We start from the raw sequence: 19,659 nt of genomic DNA on the forward strand, positions 1-19,659 counted from the left end.
TGTTTTTATAGTCTAGATGGAAATAGGGTCCACGCACACCCCCCCGCTTTTTTTATGCCACGCTTCATTTTTAACCCTTTGGTGCACCCAAAAAATCAAAAAATGATATATAAAGTGGCATAACATTTGAAGTAAACAACATACAAAGACATTTGTAGTCAAAGTAATTTTTCAACAGTTTTTACTAGAATCACAGGCTTTCGGAAATCGAATCTGTATTCTTGACTAGCAGTGTTGGTTGCTTAGTTGGTAGCTAGCTAAAGTTTTGGTTTTATTTTCAGGCTCAATACTTCATACATACTTACCATGGGGAAAATAAAACATTGTAACACAGCTGAAGTGCCTCCAAAGAGGATTCGTTCCCTAACATGTATTTTACATGTCTCAACTCTTTCTGAGTCTGGTAATTTTACCACCCTCAAGGGGGCCCAAGCGACAAGCTATCATATCTACACAGTATCCGAGATATGAGACTCTGTGAAGCAGCCAGTTCACCATACCGCATGATGGATATTTGTGAACAGATTCCATTAACATTAAAGGACTTGCCTTTGGATACAATTGGCTATCACCAAAACTGCTATAAAAGCTTTACAGGGAAAATAGATCGTTTACAAGTGTCAAAGGCTTCTACATCTGGTGAATCATCATCATTGAAAAAGGACTCTCTGCGCCATGTCAAATCTCTGTCAATTCAATCTGAAGGAGCTCCAAGAAGGTGTTCCTTCTTGTTTCCCAATCAGTGCAATTGGACCGCCTCAAGAAAGTTAAAGGACAAGTTTGGTATTTTACACTTAAAGCCCTGTTTTAAGATCGTTTCTGATGAAATAGAATGGTTGAGATTGAAATTTGGACGCATTCTGCTGGCTAAAATTGAGACATGTTTTAAATGTATAGCACAGCTGTTTAATGAGGAAGCAACATATGATAGATAGGACAGAACAAGAAAGGCTATTAATAATCTTTCACTGCGCAAAATTATTACGATTGAAAGACTCCAATACCGTGCGGCACAAAGCGCTTATGCGCATCCCGAGCGCAGAATGATGCGCTTGAAGCAACACGGAGTCACAGCGCGCAGCGCGTCGAGTCTGCATTGAAAAGTTCAAAGCACAAAGGAAATACATATTGATGCGTAATCTATTATACAGTATCTATCTATGCAATAGTTTATTGATCCTTTTCTTTTAAGAGTTTTAAATTTCAGTTACTGTGCGCATGAAGAACAATTAGTGCTCTCTCTGACTCTACTCTAGTGTTGTGATTTAACAGACACCCGGTAGAAAATAACATGATTTAGTTACAGCAATAAAGTCCAGCAATATAAAGTTGTTCTCTTACGAGAGGTTCTCTCGTATTGCGTAAGCTAGCTTACGCTGCGGGAAAGATTCATCTTTGCTGAGATATTGAAGCCAAAAAATTATTTCATAATTTGTATCCATACACAACGCAGTTCCTCTGCGGCAGACCTAGAGCAGGCTAGCTAGCAGCTCATTGGTTCGCTCAGAGAGAACTGCTTAAGCCTATGGGAGAGCGGGGCTGAACCCGCTTCCAATGAGAGGCGCCCGCGCGCTCATTGCGTCATGGCCCGCCAGAATGGGCGTGGCCATGGTGTATATAACAGTCTCTCCCAGGCTTATATGTTGATTCATTTCATCTTCAGCAAGCTGCACGCTTCTGCTGTCCTGAGAAAAGCCGTCGCCGTCGAGAAGGCATCTCTCTAGCGAGCTCCCGGACCCTGAAGAAGCCGGCCGTCTTCGCCACCTTCAGCCGCCCTGCAAGCTAGCGCCATCCGACGACTGTATCCTTTCTCTTTTCTCCATTATATCTAAAAGAGCCGAGCGTCTTTTTAAAGATGTCTCGTTTTTCCTGCGGCTCTTGCCGCGCTCGTCTCGAGGACGGAGACCGCCATGTCATCTGCGCTCTCTGCCTGGGACTCGAGCACGCAGAACTCGCCCTCGCGGATGGAGGATGCGACTTCTGTGAGAGCCTGCCGTTGTCGTCCCTGCGGGCACGACTTCTGGCAGCAAAATCCGCTCCCGCGCCGCCTTCCTCTTCGCCGCGTAAGAAGAAACGCCGCTCCCAGAGGCCGCCGGAGCCCCCAGCGGAACAATGCGGGCCGCCGCCGCCGCCTCCCGCTTCCCGCTCTCCCTCCCCGCCCCTGCCGGACATACAGTTGCCGCCGAGTGGCCGCTCTGTCGCTTCCGATGACGCCGCGGAGGAGAAGGACTCCTGTTCACTGCTCGCATCAGACAGTGAAGAATGGTCATCTCTCGGATCCACGAGAGAATCGGCGGGGATCCGCGCCGGGATAGAGGAGGAACTAATGCGCCTCCTCTCACAGGCCGTCGAACGCCTCGGTCTCGAGTGGTCTCCTCCACCCGAGCAGGCCCCGAACCGGATGGACGGCAGCTTTTTTCATCGGCGCTCGACCCCCGCGTGCAACCGGGCCGCTCCATTCCTGCCTGAACTTCACGCAGAGCTGACGAAGTCCTGGAATGCCCCGCTCTCGGCTAGAAACCGCTCTGATATATCCGCCTCGCTGCGCTCGGTGGACGGAGCCGCCGAAAAAGGTTACTCAGCCATGCCGCCCGTCGAGGACTTGGTCGCCGCACACCTCTGCCCGCCCTCTGCTAGATGGCGCTCTTCCCCCACGCTTCCTTCGAAAGCTTGCAGAGCGACCTCGAGCTTTCATGCTCGCGCCTACGCCGCCGCCGGTCAGGCCGCCGCAGCGCTACATTCTATGTCTGTCCTCCAAGTATTACAGAGCGATATTCTCCGTGAGTGGGCCGAAGGCGGTAGAAACCCCTCCCCCGCTGTCACGGATCTGAGAAGTGCTACGGACCTCGCCTTTCGCGCCACTAAAGCCGCCGCACAAGCTCTGGGGAGATGCATGGCCAGCCTTTGTGTTGCCGAGAGACACTTATGGCTCACGCTCGCCGACATGGGAGATTCTGAGCGCGCCGCGTTTCTTAACGCGCCCCTCTCCCCGACGGGCCTTTTTGGATCTGCTGTCACGGGAATCGTCGATCGCTTTTCTGAGGTCCAGAAAGCTACTCAGGCGATGAATTTGTTTCTGCCCCGCCGCGCTAGCTCTTCCGCGGGCCGCTCTCGCGAGCCTCCTGCCAGAGCTCCACCACAGCGCCCCCCTCCGCAGACTCAAACAGCCCAGCGCAGACAGGGCGGCCGCCCTCGCTCTCGCTCTGACAGCCGCCGCAGACCGCCGCCCCCACGAGGCCCGCGACCTAAGATCACGCTGAAGCCTGATCATCAGAAGTCTGCCTAGCAAAGTCAAGAAAACGACGGTGCTCTCCCGCTGCGGCCGGACCGCCGTCAAAGCTTCGCCCTCTGCCAGTCCCCGTTATTTCGCCGACTGCTGTAGTGTTGACCGCCACAAACAAGCCGGTGTCCCAGCCCGCTTGCGAGCGACAAAAAGCCGTTTTTACGGCTACCCAGAGAAATCTCAAAAAGAGAAAATTTGCCAGTTGTGTAGAAAATGTGCCCACAATCATGTGCTCACCCATACACACAAGCATAACATATCCCGTGTCTCTATCAGAGCCCCATCACATGAAACGGGCACAGCCCGCTCTAATATCAGAGAACATAAACACGCCCACGAGCTCGTGTCCCCTCTCTGCTCGCTCTGTTTCACGGCCCATAGACTCCTCTCTGAGTGCAAATCCCGTTGCCACACACATTCAAAGCGCGCCCACACACTGTGTCCAGCCCGCTATGTGCAGCAATCAGGGCGATATAGCCATTCGGCCACTAGCCGCATGCTCCAAAGCGTGGGAAGCCATTCCAGGCATTTCCCCGTGGGTACTAAGCATTATAAAGAACGGCTATCTGCTACAGTTTCGCCGCCGCCCGCCTCGTGCGCGCGCGCGGCTCGAATCTACTGTCAGCCCGCTGGCCGCCGGCACGCTCCGCTCAGAAATTGCGACGCTGTTGCAAAAGGGCGCCATAGAGAGAGTCCCACCATCTATGACCGAGTCGGGGTTTTACGGCCGTTATTTTCTGGTTCCCAAGAAAGACGGCGGCCTCAGACCGATTTTAGATCTCAGGTCTTTGAACAAAGTGCTCATGAAGAGACCGTTCAAGATGCTCACTACCAGGAAACTCCTCGCGCAGGTGCGCCAGGGGGACTGGTTCATCTCTCTAGACCTGAAAGACGCCTATTTTCAGATCCAGATAAATCCCCGTCACAGGCCATTCTTACGTTTCGCCTTCGAGGGTCATGTTTATCAATACGCCGTTCTCCCGTTCGGCTTATCTCTGGCGCCCCGCACATTTACGAAGTGCATGGATACGGCGCTCGCCCCCCTGCGGAGCCAGGGGCTGCGCATATTGAATTATCTGGACGACTGGCTGATTTTGGCCCAATCACAGACGGAGCTTCTGTCGCACCGCGCAGTTCTCCTCGACCATCTGAAAACGCTGGGCCTCTCTGTCAACTGGACAAAGAGCTCCCTTCAACCCAGTCAATCGATTTCCTTTCTAGGAATAGATTTGAACTCGGTCACGATGACGGCTCGCCTGTCTACACAGCGCGCGCGCAGTGTACAGCGACTGGCCGCCTCGTTTCAGATGGGCACCCGCTCACCTCTGAAAACTTTTCAGAGGATGCTGGGTTACATGGCCTCAGCCTCCGCTGTGCTTCAGCTGGGCCTTCTGCACATGCGTCCGCTTCAGCTTTGGTTAAACAGCCGTGTACCCCACCGCGCGTGGAACACGGGCCGCCAGCTGATCAGAGTTACGCAGACATGTCTCACGGCGCTGCAGCCATGGACAGTAGCAGAATGGTTTCGACAGGGCGTCACGATGGGGACCTTTTCTCGCCGAAAAGTCATCTCGACAGATGCATCCAACACGGGTTGGGGTGCAGTCTGCGAGGGCTCACCGGCCTTCGGCCATTGGTCGACACAGGAAAGCCCCTTACACATAAACTGTCTGGAAATGCTTGCGGTCGAGAACGCGCTTTCGCGCTTCCTCTCGCTCATTCGGGGACACCACGTCCTGATCCGTTCGGACAACATGGCTGTGGTCTCCTATCTCAACCGTCAGGGCGGTGTCAGGTCCAGGAATCTCTTCCTACTGACACACCGCATTTTAGTTTGGTCTCAGAGCCGCCTGCTCTCGCTCAGAGCGACGCATGTGCCGGGCCATCTGAACGACGGTCCAGACATACTGTCCAGGAACCTCATCTCCTCAGGAGAATGGTCCCTGAACACACAAACGGTCCAAATACTGTGGCGGCTATTCGGCAGAGCAGAGGTGGACCTCTTCGCGTCAGAAGAGAACGCTCACTGCCCAATATTTTTCTCAAGGAGCGAGGACGCGCTAGCCCAGGAATGGCCTCGCCGCCCGCTCTATGCATTCCCTCCGATCGCTCTGCTACCACAGGTAATTCAGAGGATCAGGGACACACGCCACTCGGTGCTCCTCATAGCCCCGCGTTGGGAGAGTCAGAATTGGGTTCCGGAGCTCACTCAGCTGTCGCAGACAGCCCCGTGGCCCATCCCAGTCAGAGCAGATCTCCTCTCTCAGGCTCGCAGCACGATCTGGCACCCCCATCCACGGCGCTGGGCGCTACATGCATGGGTGATCAACGACTATTCGTTGATTTGCCAGAAGGAGTAAGAAACACTATCATACAGGCTAGAGCACCTTCCACGAGAAGGCTCTATGCGTCTAAATGGTCTGTGTTCTCAAAATGGTGCACCGACAAACATCTGGACCCACGGTCATGCGAGGTGCCGTCTTTGCTTGTTTTCCTTCAAGAGATGCTGGACAAGGGCAGGTCCCCCTCCACTCTCAAGGTTTACGTGGCAGCCGTCGCGGCGTTCTCTGAACCCCGACGCGCTCAGTCCCTGGGCAAAGACGAGTTAGTCATCCGCTTCCTCAGGGGAGCTAAGAGGATGAACCCTCCGCGCCCCCCTTCGGTTCCTATCTGGGATCTTTCTATAGTTCTCGAAGCTATGAAAGCACCCCCGTTCGAACCGCTCGAGTCTGTGGACCTAAAATACCTCTCGCTCAAAACCGTTTTTCTGACGGCTCTGTCCTCAGTAAAACGCGTGGGGGATCTTCACGCGCTCTCATCCAGCGCCGCGTGTCTCGAGTTTGGTCCGAATGATTCTGTTGTCATTCTCAAACCTAGACATGGCTATGTCCCGAAGGCGATTGGTACCCCGTTCAGGGCTCAGATTATTTCCCTATCGGCTCTGCCTTCATCCGATAGTGAGCGCGACGCCAATCTCCTCTGCCCGGTGCGGGCTCTGAGATTGTACACTACGCGCGCTGCCGCGTTCAGACGCGCTGAGCAGCTTTTCGTGTCGTTTGGGGGGCGCACCAAAGGTCTGGCCGCCTCTAAACAGACACTGTCTAGATGGATAGTAGACGCTATCGCCTCTGCTTACGCATCTAAATGCCTGCCCTGCCCTCTGGGCATCAGGGCGCACTCCACTAGAGGCATGGCCTCATCGTGGGCATGGTCCTGTGGAATTTCCATTCATGACATTTGTGTGGCCGCGGGATGGGCCTCCCCGTCCACTTTTGTCAGATTTTACAACTTGGAAGTTCCCGCCTTGCAGGCAAAATTACTAGCTGTCTAAACGACCAGCTCCCTAAGAAGCTGCATTACTGGGAGTCCCTCACACAACCGGTTCGCCCCTTGTGCTCTCCTTAAATGCTTATACACTTCATGTGCCCGCTCTGCCGGCCTCATACATGCTTATGTATACACTTCATGTGCCCGCTCTGCCGGCCTCATAATACATTCACTCCACGTTAAAAATCCCCCGGTATCACCCTGGGATTCATGAGTGGATTCATAGCGCGCACGGCGTTGACCAGGTGTTCCCGCAGCGTAAGCTAGCTTACGCAATACGAGAGAACCTCTCGTAAGAGAACGAATCGGTTACCTAACGTAACCTCGGTTCTCTCTAGAAGAGGGAACGAGTATTGCGTTCCCGGCCGTGCTTGCGCTACTAGCGTTTCGCTTCACGCTGAAATAAATCAACATATAAGCCTGGGAGAGACTGTTATATACACCATGGCCACGCCCATTCTGGCGGGCCATGACGCAATGAGCGCGTGGGCGCCTCTCATTGGAAGCGGGTTCAGCCCCGCTCTCCCATAGGCTTAAGCAGTTCTCTCTGAGCGAACCAATGAGCTGCTAGCTAGCCTGCTCTAGGTCTGCCGCAGAGGAAATGCGTTGTGTATGGATACAAATTATGAAATAATTTTTTGGCTTCAATATCTCAGCAAAGATGAATCTTTCCCGCAGCGTAAGCTAGCTTACGCAATACTCGTTCCCTCTTCTAGAGAGAACCGAGGTTACGTTAGGTAACCGATTCGTTTTATGCGAAACCATAGACCTTTATCTACAGATAAAGTATAATAACAGTAACATTGAATCATCTTAGAGAGTTTCATTGTGTTGACTGTCGTAACCGAACGTGACACGCTGTTTGAATGCTGAATGGAGAGTGACTGACAGCCGCAGCGGAGGGAAAGGTTTACGTGATCTTGAATTTAATGACTTAAATATTAATTTATATCTCACAATATACTATATAATGGCTTCAGAACACTTATAAGATAGTGCACGAAAACTTTATGGTGCTTTATAATGTTTTTGTGCCTTTTGTGGGGCTTAACAATAACACAGAATAGTATATAGGCCTACGCAAAATATCGGATTTGGATCGGCCTCGTCTGACCGATAACCGATCCGGCAAAAATGGCAGTATCGGAGCCGATACCGAGTAACGGATCGGTGCATCCCTCAGATCGTGTATATCCCTATATTTGACACCAACATCCTGCGCGATGTGACTATCTCGGATGCGCACATCGCCATATCGAGCTAAAATTATATCTCATGCAGCCCTACAAGAGGTCCACAAATAAATGCATGTGATTAATGCACCACTCCTTACTCAGCTCCACTGGCTTCCTGTTCCTTACCGGATCAACTACAAAATTCTTCTGCTTACCTTCAAAGCCCTCCATGACCTTGCCCCCTCATACCTCTCAGATCTGCTTCTTCCTTACAATCCTCCCCGAACACTTCGCTCCTCCACGGTTGCACTTTTAACTGTACCAACATTCAGACTCAGCACCATGGGGGCTAGAGCCTACAGCCGCTCTGCCCCACGTCTCTGGAATTCTCTCCCACCTCACATTCGCCAACTAGACTCTCTCCATCAATTCAAATCACAACTTAAAACACATCTGTTTAGATTAGCTTATCCTACATGAATTTCATCATTCCAACTTAATTTCCTGGATTTTATGGTTCTTAACATTTTATTGTACTTATTATTTTGATTTTACTATTGATATTATTGTTGGGCTTGTATTAATGTTGTTTAATTTTGTTTTGTAAGGTGTCCTTGGGTGTCTTGAAAGGCGCCAACAAATAAAATGTATTATTATTATTATTATTATTATGTAAGGGATAATGTATAGCGAGGCGGTTGTTAGCCTGGAGGGGTTGTATTCACTATAACAACCGCCTCGCTATACATTATCCCGCTCATTACATGGCTACCTACCAAATAAATCAATAATTTGACACAAAATATTGATTTAAAATGGAGTTTATTGATTTAAAAACCACTGTATTGCTTCCGCTAAAGAAAATAGTCCGTTTCGTCTCTGAACTGTGTCCATGGCAACGCTCTGTTTTTCATGGCAACGGTGTTAGCAGCGTCTGTTATCAAGAAATAACAGACCGCATTCTACATTAGAATACAACCAAGCCATGTAATAAGCTATAATAAGAACAACGACGCTATCAACACATTGCTATGATGATGCAGATGCATTGCACGTAAATGCCCGACGACAACGGAGGCGGCCTGTGGTGTGGGAACGACAGCGCTCCAAACAGTTCTGAGAGATCGTGGTTCAGAGACACTTCACGGAAACCCTTTGGTTGAAGCATTTTTTTGCTTTGTCCACTTACATCTGTCTTTGTTGACACCCGCCATGTGTGAGCAAACAGAGCGGAAAAACTGGGCGGAAATGAACTAAAACTTCTTCTGTTTTGTGGCGTGTTGCAACCATAAAAGGACCTAAAACTTAAATCGCAATTCATTGTTTATTCGGCAAATAACGTTTCCATCAGCGTTTATCGCATAAGCCGTATATCGATCAAGATAAAATCCGATGAGACCGAACGCATTTCATTTGAGTCGATATTCATGAAATTCAAACGAATTTTACTGTTTCCATAAGGCATTTTTCCTTCGATATCACTTAAAGGGATAGTTCACTTTGAAATTAATTTTTGGTATGTTTTAGCTTACCTCAAGGGCATCCAAGATGTAGGTGTCTTTGTTTCCGCAGTAGTTTCAATTTTGCTATTTTTAGGTCAAACTGTTCTTGTCTGTCAGTCATATAATGCAAGTCTATGGTCACCACCTCAAAGAGCATGCACAGAGAAGTCCAAATTAAACATGATTTAATGACTCGTAAATGTAAGTACACATTGATGGCCTAAGACACGAAACGAGCGGTTTGTGTGAGAAAACGAACAGTATTTATATCGTTTTTACCTCTTGTAAACACAGCCACATCCAAGTGATCTGAGGGCGCGGGCGCTTCGGTCTTTTCCGGCAAGCGCCGGAAGTGATCTCTCGCGCGTGTACGTCACTCATTGTTTACACAGAACAGAGATTGTAGGTAAGACGGCTAATTAAAATGGTACTAATTTGCGCTTATCCGGGATGTTTTAAACCGTCGTAAAAGAAAACAATTTAAAAAATATATATAAATAAAACAATTGTATGAGTGACGTACACACGCGAGAGATCACTTCCGGCGCTTTCCGGAAAAGACGAAGCGCCCGCCCCCTCAGATCACTTGGACGTGGCTGTGTTTACAAGAGGTAAGAACGATATAAAAACTGCTCGTTTCGTGTCTTAGGCTATCAATGTGTACTTACATTTTTACGAGTCATTAAATCATGTTTAATTTGGACTTCTCTGTGCATGCTCTTTGAGGTGGTGACCATAGACCTGCATTATATGACTGACAGACAAGAACGGTTTGACCTAAAAATATCAAAATTGAAACTACTGCGGAAACAAAGACACCTACATCTTGGATGCCCTTGAGGTAAGCTAAAACATACCAAAAATTAATTTCAAAGTGAACTATCCCTTTAATTCGGATAAAAACGTGTGGATGGAAACATAGCTAGTGACACTGACAGGTTTCTGAGAGGCGGGCCAGAAACGAGACAGACCCCAATAGCCACGCCCTCTAGTAATAGTTTTTGATGGAAGAGAAGAGAAGTCGTTTCGAGCGGGGAGGGGAGGGAAGGGTAACGTATTTGATTAAAGATTATAAGGGTACATGAATTTTAAAAAAATAATGAAGTGCACAGATAAATCATTTATAATAAACACTACAATATTACATATAAAAATACGAATGGTAAAATTTGATTTCATGACGACTTTAAGCAGATATTTTAATCTCCTGAATGAATAAAACATTTCAGGATTCACACTTGTAAGCAACTGCTGCTGTAAATCCCCTAAAGTGATTGTGAACGCTGCCATAGTTACACTTTCCGTAATTAGGCCTAAACTGCATAAATCTTGTCATAAATCATATAATTAGGCAAAAGTTCATACATAGATTAGTTACGGACCAGTTATTATTTATTGGTAAATTAACCAAAGGATCAATCGACTATTCTGAAAATAAACAATAGATTAATCAATCTATCCGGGGAAAAGAATCGCTAGATTCATTTAAAAAAAAATTTTTTTGCTAGTTCCAGCCCTAATTACGATATTTTATCCAAGTACAATAAGTAAAAATCACAATCTTAAATCTTTCATTGAATAAAAAACAGCAGCTCTTCAAAATCTCCCTTATTTGTGAGAACGAAGTTGACAATATTCATTTCTGAGTGAACCATTTTGGTATTGCCCAAGGTATGAGCATGTCTGGAATGCCACTTAATTATGAGTTATTCTGCTCTTCTTGTTATGCAAGACAATACATGAGTTTCAAATAACAAGTTTAAAAGAAACAGGTCCTACATGTCATGACTCTGTATGATGAGCATTTCGAGACAATTAGGCCTATCAAATGCAAATGATGCCCCACAACGTAACTTATAACAAGGTTTATGCCTTCTACACACAGGTGCACCATCAAGCATACTCAAGGTGCAGCTTTCTGTGGCAAACTCTACATGCCTAAGAAAAAACGCAAGCACTGTACTTGTCAATGCACTTTCATCCAAGACTTAATCTGTTCCCAAAGCATGACCCCAGCATTTCCTTCTCACCATAAACAGAAAATCCGAGTTTGGATATGCTACAACTAAATGTGGACATTATAATAAGAAAAAAAAAAGAAACTCTCCCTGTCTGACAAAATACATTTGTTGTGTTGGAGTAGACAAGACATTTGTTTCCACTCAGTTGAAACTGAAAAAGGTCCGTCACGCCCATCTTCTTTCGTCACTCATGTCATTTACAGTGAGTGCTGAGTGTCAATGTATTGAACAGCACTTTCATTGACTGTCAATGACCAGAAAGAAACACTTTAGTTTAGCTTTAAGCCCTTATTAGTAACAGAGGCCACAATGTTTACATTCATATGACGACTATTTTAATCATCTGAAATGGACGCAGAAGTCATAAAAATTAGAGCCCGACCGATATATCGGCGGGCCGATATTAGGCATTTTCTTAACTATCAGTATCGGCATTTATAATGGCCGATAAATGAATATTTTAAAAAATGCGGGTGCGGTGATTCATGTAAGGGTGGCGATGCCAATAAAGCACATAAAAGCTGTCACAAAGAACTGGCAAAAGTAATGATTGTGAATACATCAAATATAGCAAGGAGACATTTTAATTGTTTATTAATAAACAAGTGTTTTCAGTCAGTGTTGCTGCAAAGTTGACAACGCTGACTCGCGATCTTCAGAGAAATGCACATTTCATACGGATTACAGCAGAGAGCAGTCTGTCTTTCGTTTTGAATTGTTCTGTTTAAAAGTAGACAATTCAATATAGATATATTTCTCAGGTCTATACGCTGAGTTTCGGTTCATTTATGAGACGAGTTGCAGTTCACGCGCCGGCGTCTCCGTGTCGAGATTATCTATCTATTATCGATTATCTTATTTATTAAATCCAGGCAATTGGTTGATGAAACATTGATTAAAATCAAGATACAATTAATACAAAATGAAATTCACTTTAATGAAAGGCTTTGTGCTTTCTGTTTGAGGTCTCTGTGAAAGTTTTAAAGCACTTTAGTGCCACTTTCAGAGCTTGTCACATCCGTAACATTGTTTTTTCCTCATACGAACATGAAATATAAAATAAAATGAATATTTTATGTTCTGTTGAGAGCCAACCCTTCTTCATCCGGTTGGTAGTAGCCTATTACTTTTGATTTGCGCAGTGTAATTCACAGAATTGATTTCTCTGTACCAGCCTGTCACGTATTGTGTGAGCTTTTGATGACTAGGGAAAGCGCGCAGCTGAGAAGTCCTGATTATATTGTCTGCTATTTACTTCTTATTAAATCCAGGCAATTGGTTGATGAAACATTGATTAAAATGCGTTGCGCGAGTGACAAATCTCCGACAGTAAACTGATGCCCCATTCTGCTTTGTAACGGGCGCTTTTTCGCGTCTCGGGTAAACAGCTGTTGCGACGCGAGCAATAACGGCCGCGTCCGGTGTAGACAGTGTTAAAGCTCATTCTGCCTATAACGCTACGTTACACAAGCAATAATTTATATAATTATAACACTATGTTTCACATTTAGTACATTTTGCTTACTACTTATTTAAAAATAGTATAAAAGTACTGTACATATGTAATTAAAAACGTTTTCATTATGATATTATTAATTTTACTTTAGTAAAAAGATCTGAGTTCTTCCTCCACTGGTAGAGATTAGAGGAATTAAGACTAAAAATAGAAGATAATAAGGTTTTGTCAGTGACATTTTTGATATATTTATTGATACAAGTTATGTTTTATATAACGTGACTAAATTAATAGACAAAGTCGTTAGTGAAGATTATGCAACAGTATTTATAATATAATATAACATGCAATGCAAACTTGTTTGGTTACAGCTCAAATGTATCATTCTCATTCTATCATTCACCCTGTCTCCATTACATATCTTTGTCACACAAGTGTTTGATCACCACATTTGAGTGATCATTGCAAAACATTTATATATTTATTCTGTTTATACTGTGTATTCTATATACAGTACCCATCAAAAGTTTGTACACACCAATAGGAAAGTGTGTCCAAACTTTTGACTGGTACTGTACTATAATACACATACATAATATTGCTACTGTATTATAATATACACATAAATAATATCGGCCGATGTATCGGTATCTGGCTTTTTTATCGGTATCGGCCCCCAAAAATCCATATCGGTCGGGCTCTAATAAAAATGTCTCTTTAAAAACGTTTAAAAGTATGACAAGATTGCACACCAACATTATCCTGTAGGACAATTCAGATCAAGCACTTTTTCGTTCCTTTGAATTAACGTTACCGTAACGCATCGGAGTGCAAACTTGCAGTGTGCCCTTGACGTTTGCCCCTTCATATGGCTTAAGTTAATCAATTTAGAAAGCAAGCTTTACGATTAGTTATAATCATGTATTAAACGACCACCTGAAGGAAACACGGACCCTGGTGTCTCTATAATGTCTGTTTAAATAATATTAACGACATCAAAATAATACGCATTGTTTGACAATGACAGGAAAACAGCGGAATGACAGGACGCCAGCTGACTAGCTACGAGCTAACCATCACCTGACTCAAGCCAGAGACCAGAAAACTGAATACTGAAGCATTGAATACCGAAGTCACGTTTATATCTCCCCATCATTTCAGTAACGTTAAGCCAAACGACTAAATAAATGAACAAGGACAGTTTATTATTACAATAAAGGTTTCTCTCCACGGGCCATCATCTATAAGCGCCGCAGACGAAGCACAAACCACTTTCCCCTTACTCAGCATGATTCAGCTAACATTAATGTTATTCGGCTGCTAAACGATACTGAGAAAGTGCAAGATATAATCTCGCTCAAAGTAAGTTAACTTTAGGGCTGCCGCTCTGCTCCTTAACCAGCCCAAGTTGCAAAGTGATTCCTTGCAACGATTTCCTCATAATGCACAATAAGCTTCCTTCTCATGTTGTGAAACGCGTGATTTGGCTTTATACAGTGGGCAAAACCAATGTTATCGTCGTCTAAAGTGTCATTCTGACGCATTCGAGATGTAAACAGATGACCGGTCCGCTCATACAGTGTTGTCGGCTGGTTAACTCGGACACCATTTTACGCAAGAGTGAAACGCTAGTCCCGGTTTATCACTTCCTCGAAAACTACAGGCAACGTAAACATTTTTGCTTCACAACAACCGCCATGAAACGGTCCAAATGAGTGCTTCGTGGATTCAATCCAAAACCAAATATGAAAAAGGACGGTAGTAACCTAAATAATACGAGGTAGCGTTAAGCTAGCCTAGTGCACCGTTGTAGCTAAACCGGGGAGGAGGCGCGGCTGATTTCCCTGGCTACAGACGCTTGTAATACTTGACGAGACGGCCTAAAACATCAGCTTTATATTCAAGTCGTAAATGTGGAGCATTACCAATATATATAACACGCAACATATTGAAAGGCAGTTTAACATGGTGAAATAATCTTACCTGCTGTAACCCTACGCAGTAGCACACAGGAGAAGTAGCAGCAGGAGAAGCGATGACTTCTCTCCCGCTGCCGTTCCGAGCTCGAGCTCCGAGGTCCGCCGCAATCGCGTCACAGATATCAGGCGCGGGGTAAAATATGTTACGTCCTTAACTCGGGTTAGGACGCAGCTGACGACATTTTGGATCAAGGTGGACCTGCATCATATGTCTCCAAACATCAAATGACAATTCCGGTTGAGCCAACATGGTTGAGAAGGAAGGACTTTAAAGGCGATTTCAGACTCCATTTTACTTATCTCCAGGCAACAAGACAGATTACAAATGTGTCGCCATGGCTGATATCCCTCCGCGAGAAGTTGCATCAGAACGACCGAGTTTTTTTCGGTCTATTTACTGTTAAATAATAATAATTATTAGGTTAGCAGTCCTTTAATAAAGTGTAAAGTGTACACTGTTTCCTATAAAAAGCAGATGTTTGCAATCAGTATTATTTAGAATATTGCTGATTATAACATGCGTACAATTAAGTAAAATAAAATAAAACCATCTTAACTACAAGCCTCATTTATTGAGCGTATACAGGGTATAATAACTGCAGGTCATTGGTAACTGAAAATAGCAAACCATGTGCTGTCAGTATGGGCCTAACGTTACTTGAGTTAATCGAGTGGTAGAAATATGGCATTTCTAGAGCATTCAGGAAAAAAATGACAAATCCAATTAAACAAATCTTTTTTTCTCAAATCTCATATTTTTCCATCACCATACTCCGTAATATTAAGATAAAAATTAAAAATAAAATAAAATCTCCCCCAGTAAGTCTCATCAAGCAGCTTTTGTGCCTTTGGGCTCGCTTGGGCTTGGGCTGCCCACCACCATACGAGCTCCCTATCATGACACGGATTCGGACGCTAAGGACGACTGGAGCCCTCTAGCGGCATCGTCTCTAGTTCACCTGAGAAGTTGAACTAAACTACATCTGAGAACAGGAGGGAGGGAGGGGGTGGGGGAGGGAGGGAGGGGTGGGTGGGGTGGGGGAGGGAGGGAGGGGTGGGTGGGGAGGGGGTGGGGGTGGGGGTGGGGGAGGGGGTGGGGGTGGGGGAGGGAGGGGTAGGGGGAGGTTTGGAACAACTTGAGGGTGAGTAAATTATGACATTTTTGGGTAACTATCCCTTTAAGGAAGCCAGGGTTTTGGAAATTAAATACCTCTCTGTTACAACACTGATTATTGTTTGGGCATAAAAGGCATAATTAATCCTTTTAAAACAAATACGTAAATTCTCTATAAAATTCAGTAGGCTAAAGATCATTCAAAATCAAAGGAATTACAATATGCAACATTATGAAAAGAAATTAGTCGTATTGCATGTCTGACCTCTCCAAACGAAACAGATAAAGAAAATAATAACTCGTTAAGCAAAAAATTAAACTCTTTTTAAAATAGTAAAGGGGCATTTGTTTGGTCTAGGGCCAAATGGCTAGAAGGCAGGGGGGGAAAATTTGCATACTTTTTAAATGTACAAAAAAAATTATATCGTAGTGACCTCAAAATCTCATCTCTACTGTTGTAGAGAATATCAAAATTGTTTCAGACTTTTATCAAACAATTATATACGCCATCCTTCAACCCTGAATTGAGTGATCTATTTTGATATTGGATGAAAAGGCTACAATTTCATTTTTTTATATAGATTCAAATATTTTTTATGACTCTGTATTCCCCTATTGTCAACTAATATATATATATATATAGACACATTCAACAAAATAAATAATGAAAACCGAAGGTCTCAGTACCAGCAGGAAATGTAGGTGGGGGAGTGAATGAACAGCGCTCTCTTCTCTTAATACCCACAACTGAGGTGCCCTTGAGCAAGGCATCTAACCCCAGGTGCCGCAGCAAAAAAACTAAAAAACTGTCCAGTGCTCCAGGTGTGTGTGCACTTAAATGGGTGAAATGTAGAGCACCAATTCCAAGTATGGGACACCATACTGTGCTACACGTCACTTCACTATTTATACAAGCTATTCCAAGCATATACTGTAGTCACCCAAATCACAACTCACTCGTCTTTTCTTTTTTACAGGTCAATATTAAATATTATATTAGTTTGAGATGATCATTGAGCAAAACCCATGGTAAAACCTGGTTCCATGGCACCTTGTCTCTATGTCAATCAAAGTCCAATCACCCCATAGTCCTGATTAACAGAAGAATATTTTTTATTTCAAAATTAAAGCTTATACCAATAATACAAGCCATGATATTGTAAACGTAGTCATGTTACATTCTATTTGGATTTCAACAGCAGAGGAACAATACAAAAGCAATGAGGCAAATTGTATTTTTCAAACCACATCTATTTCACTATAGAACAGTATTCAAATGAAACCAAAACAGTTCATCTTTTTTTTAGATTGAAGGGTCTGTGCCAAACATTTCAACCAAAATCACAGGACAATAAATAAGAATAAAATATCAAAACACTGATCAACGCATGGTTTCTTAAAAACAAATCTTGAAAATATTTGAGTGAGATGAAGAAGCAAAAGGTCAAATACTCAGGTGGCATTGAAATATTTGAGCAATTAAGACAGCCGAGGCACAGGCCTCTGCATTCACATTCAAAAATCAGTATTTCATCTTTGTGCTTGTTTTAGCTTTGTACATTAGTGCATAAAGACATACTATGCTGGTAGTGAGTCATTCATTATGATAAAATGAATATCCATTTAAACACAAAACAGTAGCCTACACTTGCTTTTAAATATATTAAAATCACGGTTACATGGATATAATCCAAGCTAGTTTGGCCCAGGATCTAATTAGTGTGTATGATATAATGATATCCTCATTTGCTGGTGCCCGTGTGTCTGTTACTCTTCTCTGGCAACACAGACGGGTCTGACAGATGGAGTGTTCAGGAAGTGGGGTCCGACTGAGAGTGAGTGGGCAGTGAGTTGGAGGAGGGATAGGACTTCTCTAAACTGCAATATTGGCCCTTCTCTCATTATGATTCAAAAGATTATTCAGCTAACATGAAATCACATTATTTTACCCTGATCACATTTGTTGCATGCATCAGAATAATAATTTGGTAGACCCAATGAAAACAGGATTTATTTGTGTGATCACTGGTGATTAAGGCTACTAATGGCCTCCTGTACACTCATCCAACAACTTTAAAAAAAAAAGAAAAAAAAAAGGATTTCCTGTGGATAAACTCACTCAATAACAACTGTCCTAAAACAGTATAGTCCTGAACATGACAAGTTTGATGACTTTGGAAATGTTCAAACAATGTACAAGGATGACAAGCAGCTTGTAACAGACACACATTTGGTTCAACGTTTTAAAAATGATTCCTCTAAGAAATGTCCTGGTTTGAATACATGGATGTGCTGTCCACAGCATTTGTGCCATTATAGTGATTACCACAGAAAATACTTTTCTAGGTGGATGAAGTTTTGTTTATGCCAAGAGTGGAGTTTGCTCCATGCTCACACGTGACATTTGAAAGTTAATGAGTTTACAGGCTGTACCAGTCACTGAAAGATTGTCAGTAAACAATTTTGTTACACTAGTCCATGATTTACACAAAACTTTCTGTTTTTAGTGATTTATATTTTTGATAATTGCCAAACGCTGTAGATAGAGCCTGTATTTACATTCCTCTAAATGAGTAAATAGATCATTATGGACAAAAACCTGTTTTCTCACTCACTTGCACCTCGCATGCTCAATTCTTTATAATGATTAAAGAATCCTAAAAAAAAAAAAAGGATCATGGTTTCCACAAAATATTAAACAGCACAACTGTTTTCAACATGGATAATAAATGTTTCTTGAGCACCAAACCATCATATTAGAATGATTTCTGAAGAATCGTGTGACACTGAAGACTGGAGTAATGATGCTGAAAATTCAGCTTAAACATCACAGGAATAAATTACTCTTTATATATATATGTGTATTAAAATAGAAAACTGTTAAATTGCAATATTATTTCACAATATTACTGTATTTACTGTATTTTTGGTGAGCATTAGACTTCTTTCAAAAACATTTTTTAATGTTTTAACCCCCAAATTTTAAATGGTAATACATAATATAAAAAACAATGATAAAATCTACAAAACTAAATCTAAAATTAAATCTAAAAATAATAAAGATTAAATCTTTTGCAAATCACAGCATTTCCTTCTGCAAAGGAAACAAACTATGACAGAAAATACTACACCAGCATAAATTAATAATGTAAAAGAAGATAAACAAACTAAAAAAAGAAAGGCTGGGTAAGTGAGAGAACAGGTTTTACTGTGGAAATTTAGATTCTTTCCTTTAAAACTGGCTAAAAATAAATAAATTCTGGTTTCATACATATACACCATTTCACATGTTGGTGTTAAAACTGGTTTAGGGTTTCAAAGTAAATATAGAATTAGGATTGTTCCGGTTTTGCGGTATGGACCAATCACTACAGTCTTTGGCAGTGTAATAACAGCACAAAAACATAGAGACAAAACTCTTTCAATAAATATGACGAATATGTCAGTTCATTAAAAACAAATAATAAGATTCACTTAGTACCAACTAAAACACGAAAGCAGTTATGCAATAATAAAAAGACTATACAGCATGTGAATGAAAGTTATTCTCATTTCTTGCAAACTATCATCATGAGGCTTTGAACTAACAACACTTTTATATAAAAAAAAGCTTCTCTACACTTCCTAATTTCAGCTCAAAGCTGCCTGGAAGGAAACATCGTTTTGAGGACATATGACTGAATCGAGAACAACTGGAGACAATTAGGGTGGTAGCAGTACTACTGTCTAAAGAAATTCAGAGGAGAACTTGCATTGGTACTTCCAGCTGGATCACATGAGATCACTGATTGAAGATGCTTAT

The 19,659-nt window shown here is 43.4% G+C and overlaps 1 protein-coding gene across 2 annotated transcripts in view; it reads right to left on the reverse strand.

Moving 5' to 3' along the window:
* Positions 1-15,067, reverse strand: part of kiaa0232 (KIAA0232 ortholog) — a 28,628-nt gene extending 13,561 nt beyond the window's left edge. The window contains exon 1 of one of the 2 annotated variants that reach the window (XM_056269902.1): positions 14,748-15,067. The gene's annotated coding sequence lies outside the window, so the exon portion shown is untranslated. The remainder of the gene's footprint in view (positions 1-14,747) is intronic. The other variant, XM_056269903.1, reaches the window with a different exon arrangement.
* Positions 15,068-19,659: the final 4,592 nt, after the last annotated feature.

This window comes from Rhinichthys klamathensis, unplaced genomic scaffold (genome assembly GCF_029890125.1).
Source record: "Rhinichthys klamathensis goyatoka isolate OS25496 unplaced genomic scaffold, OSU_Roscu_1.1 h1tg000292l_1, whole genome shotgun sequence".
Classification (NCBI taxonomy): Eukaryota; Metazoa; Chordata; class Actinopteri; order Cypriniformes; family Leuciscidae; genus Rhinichthys; species Rhinichthys klamathensis.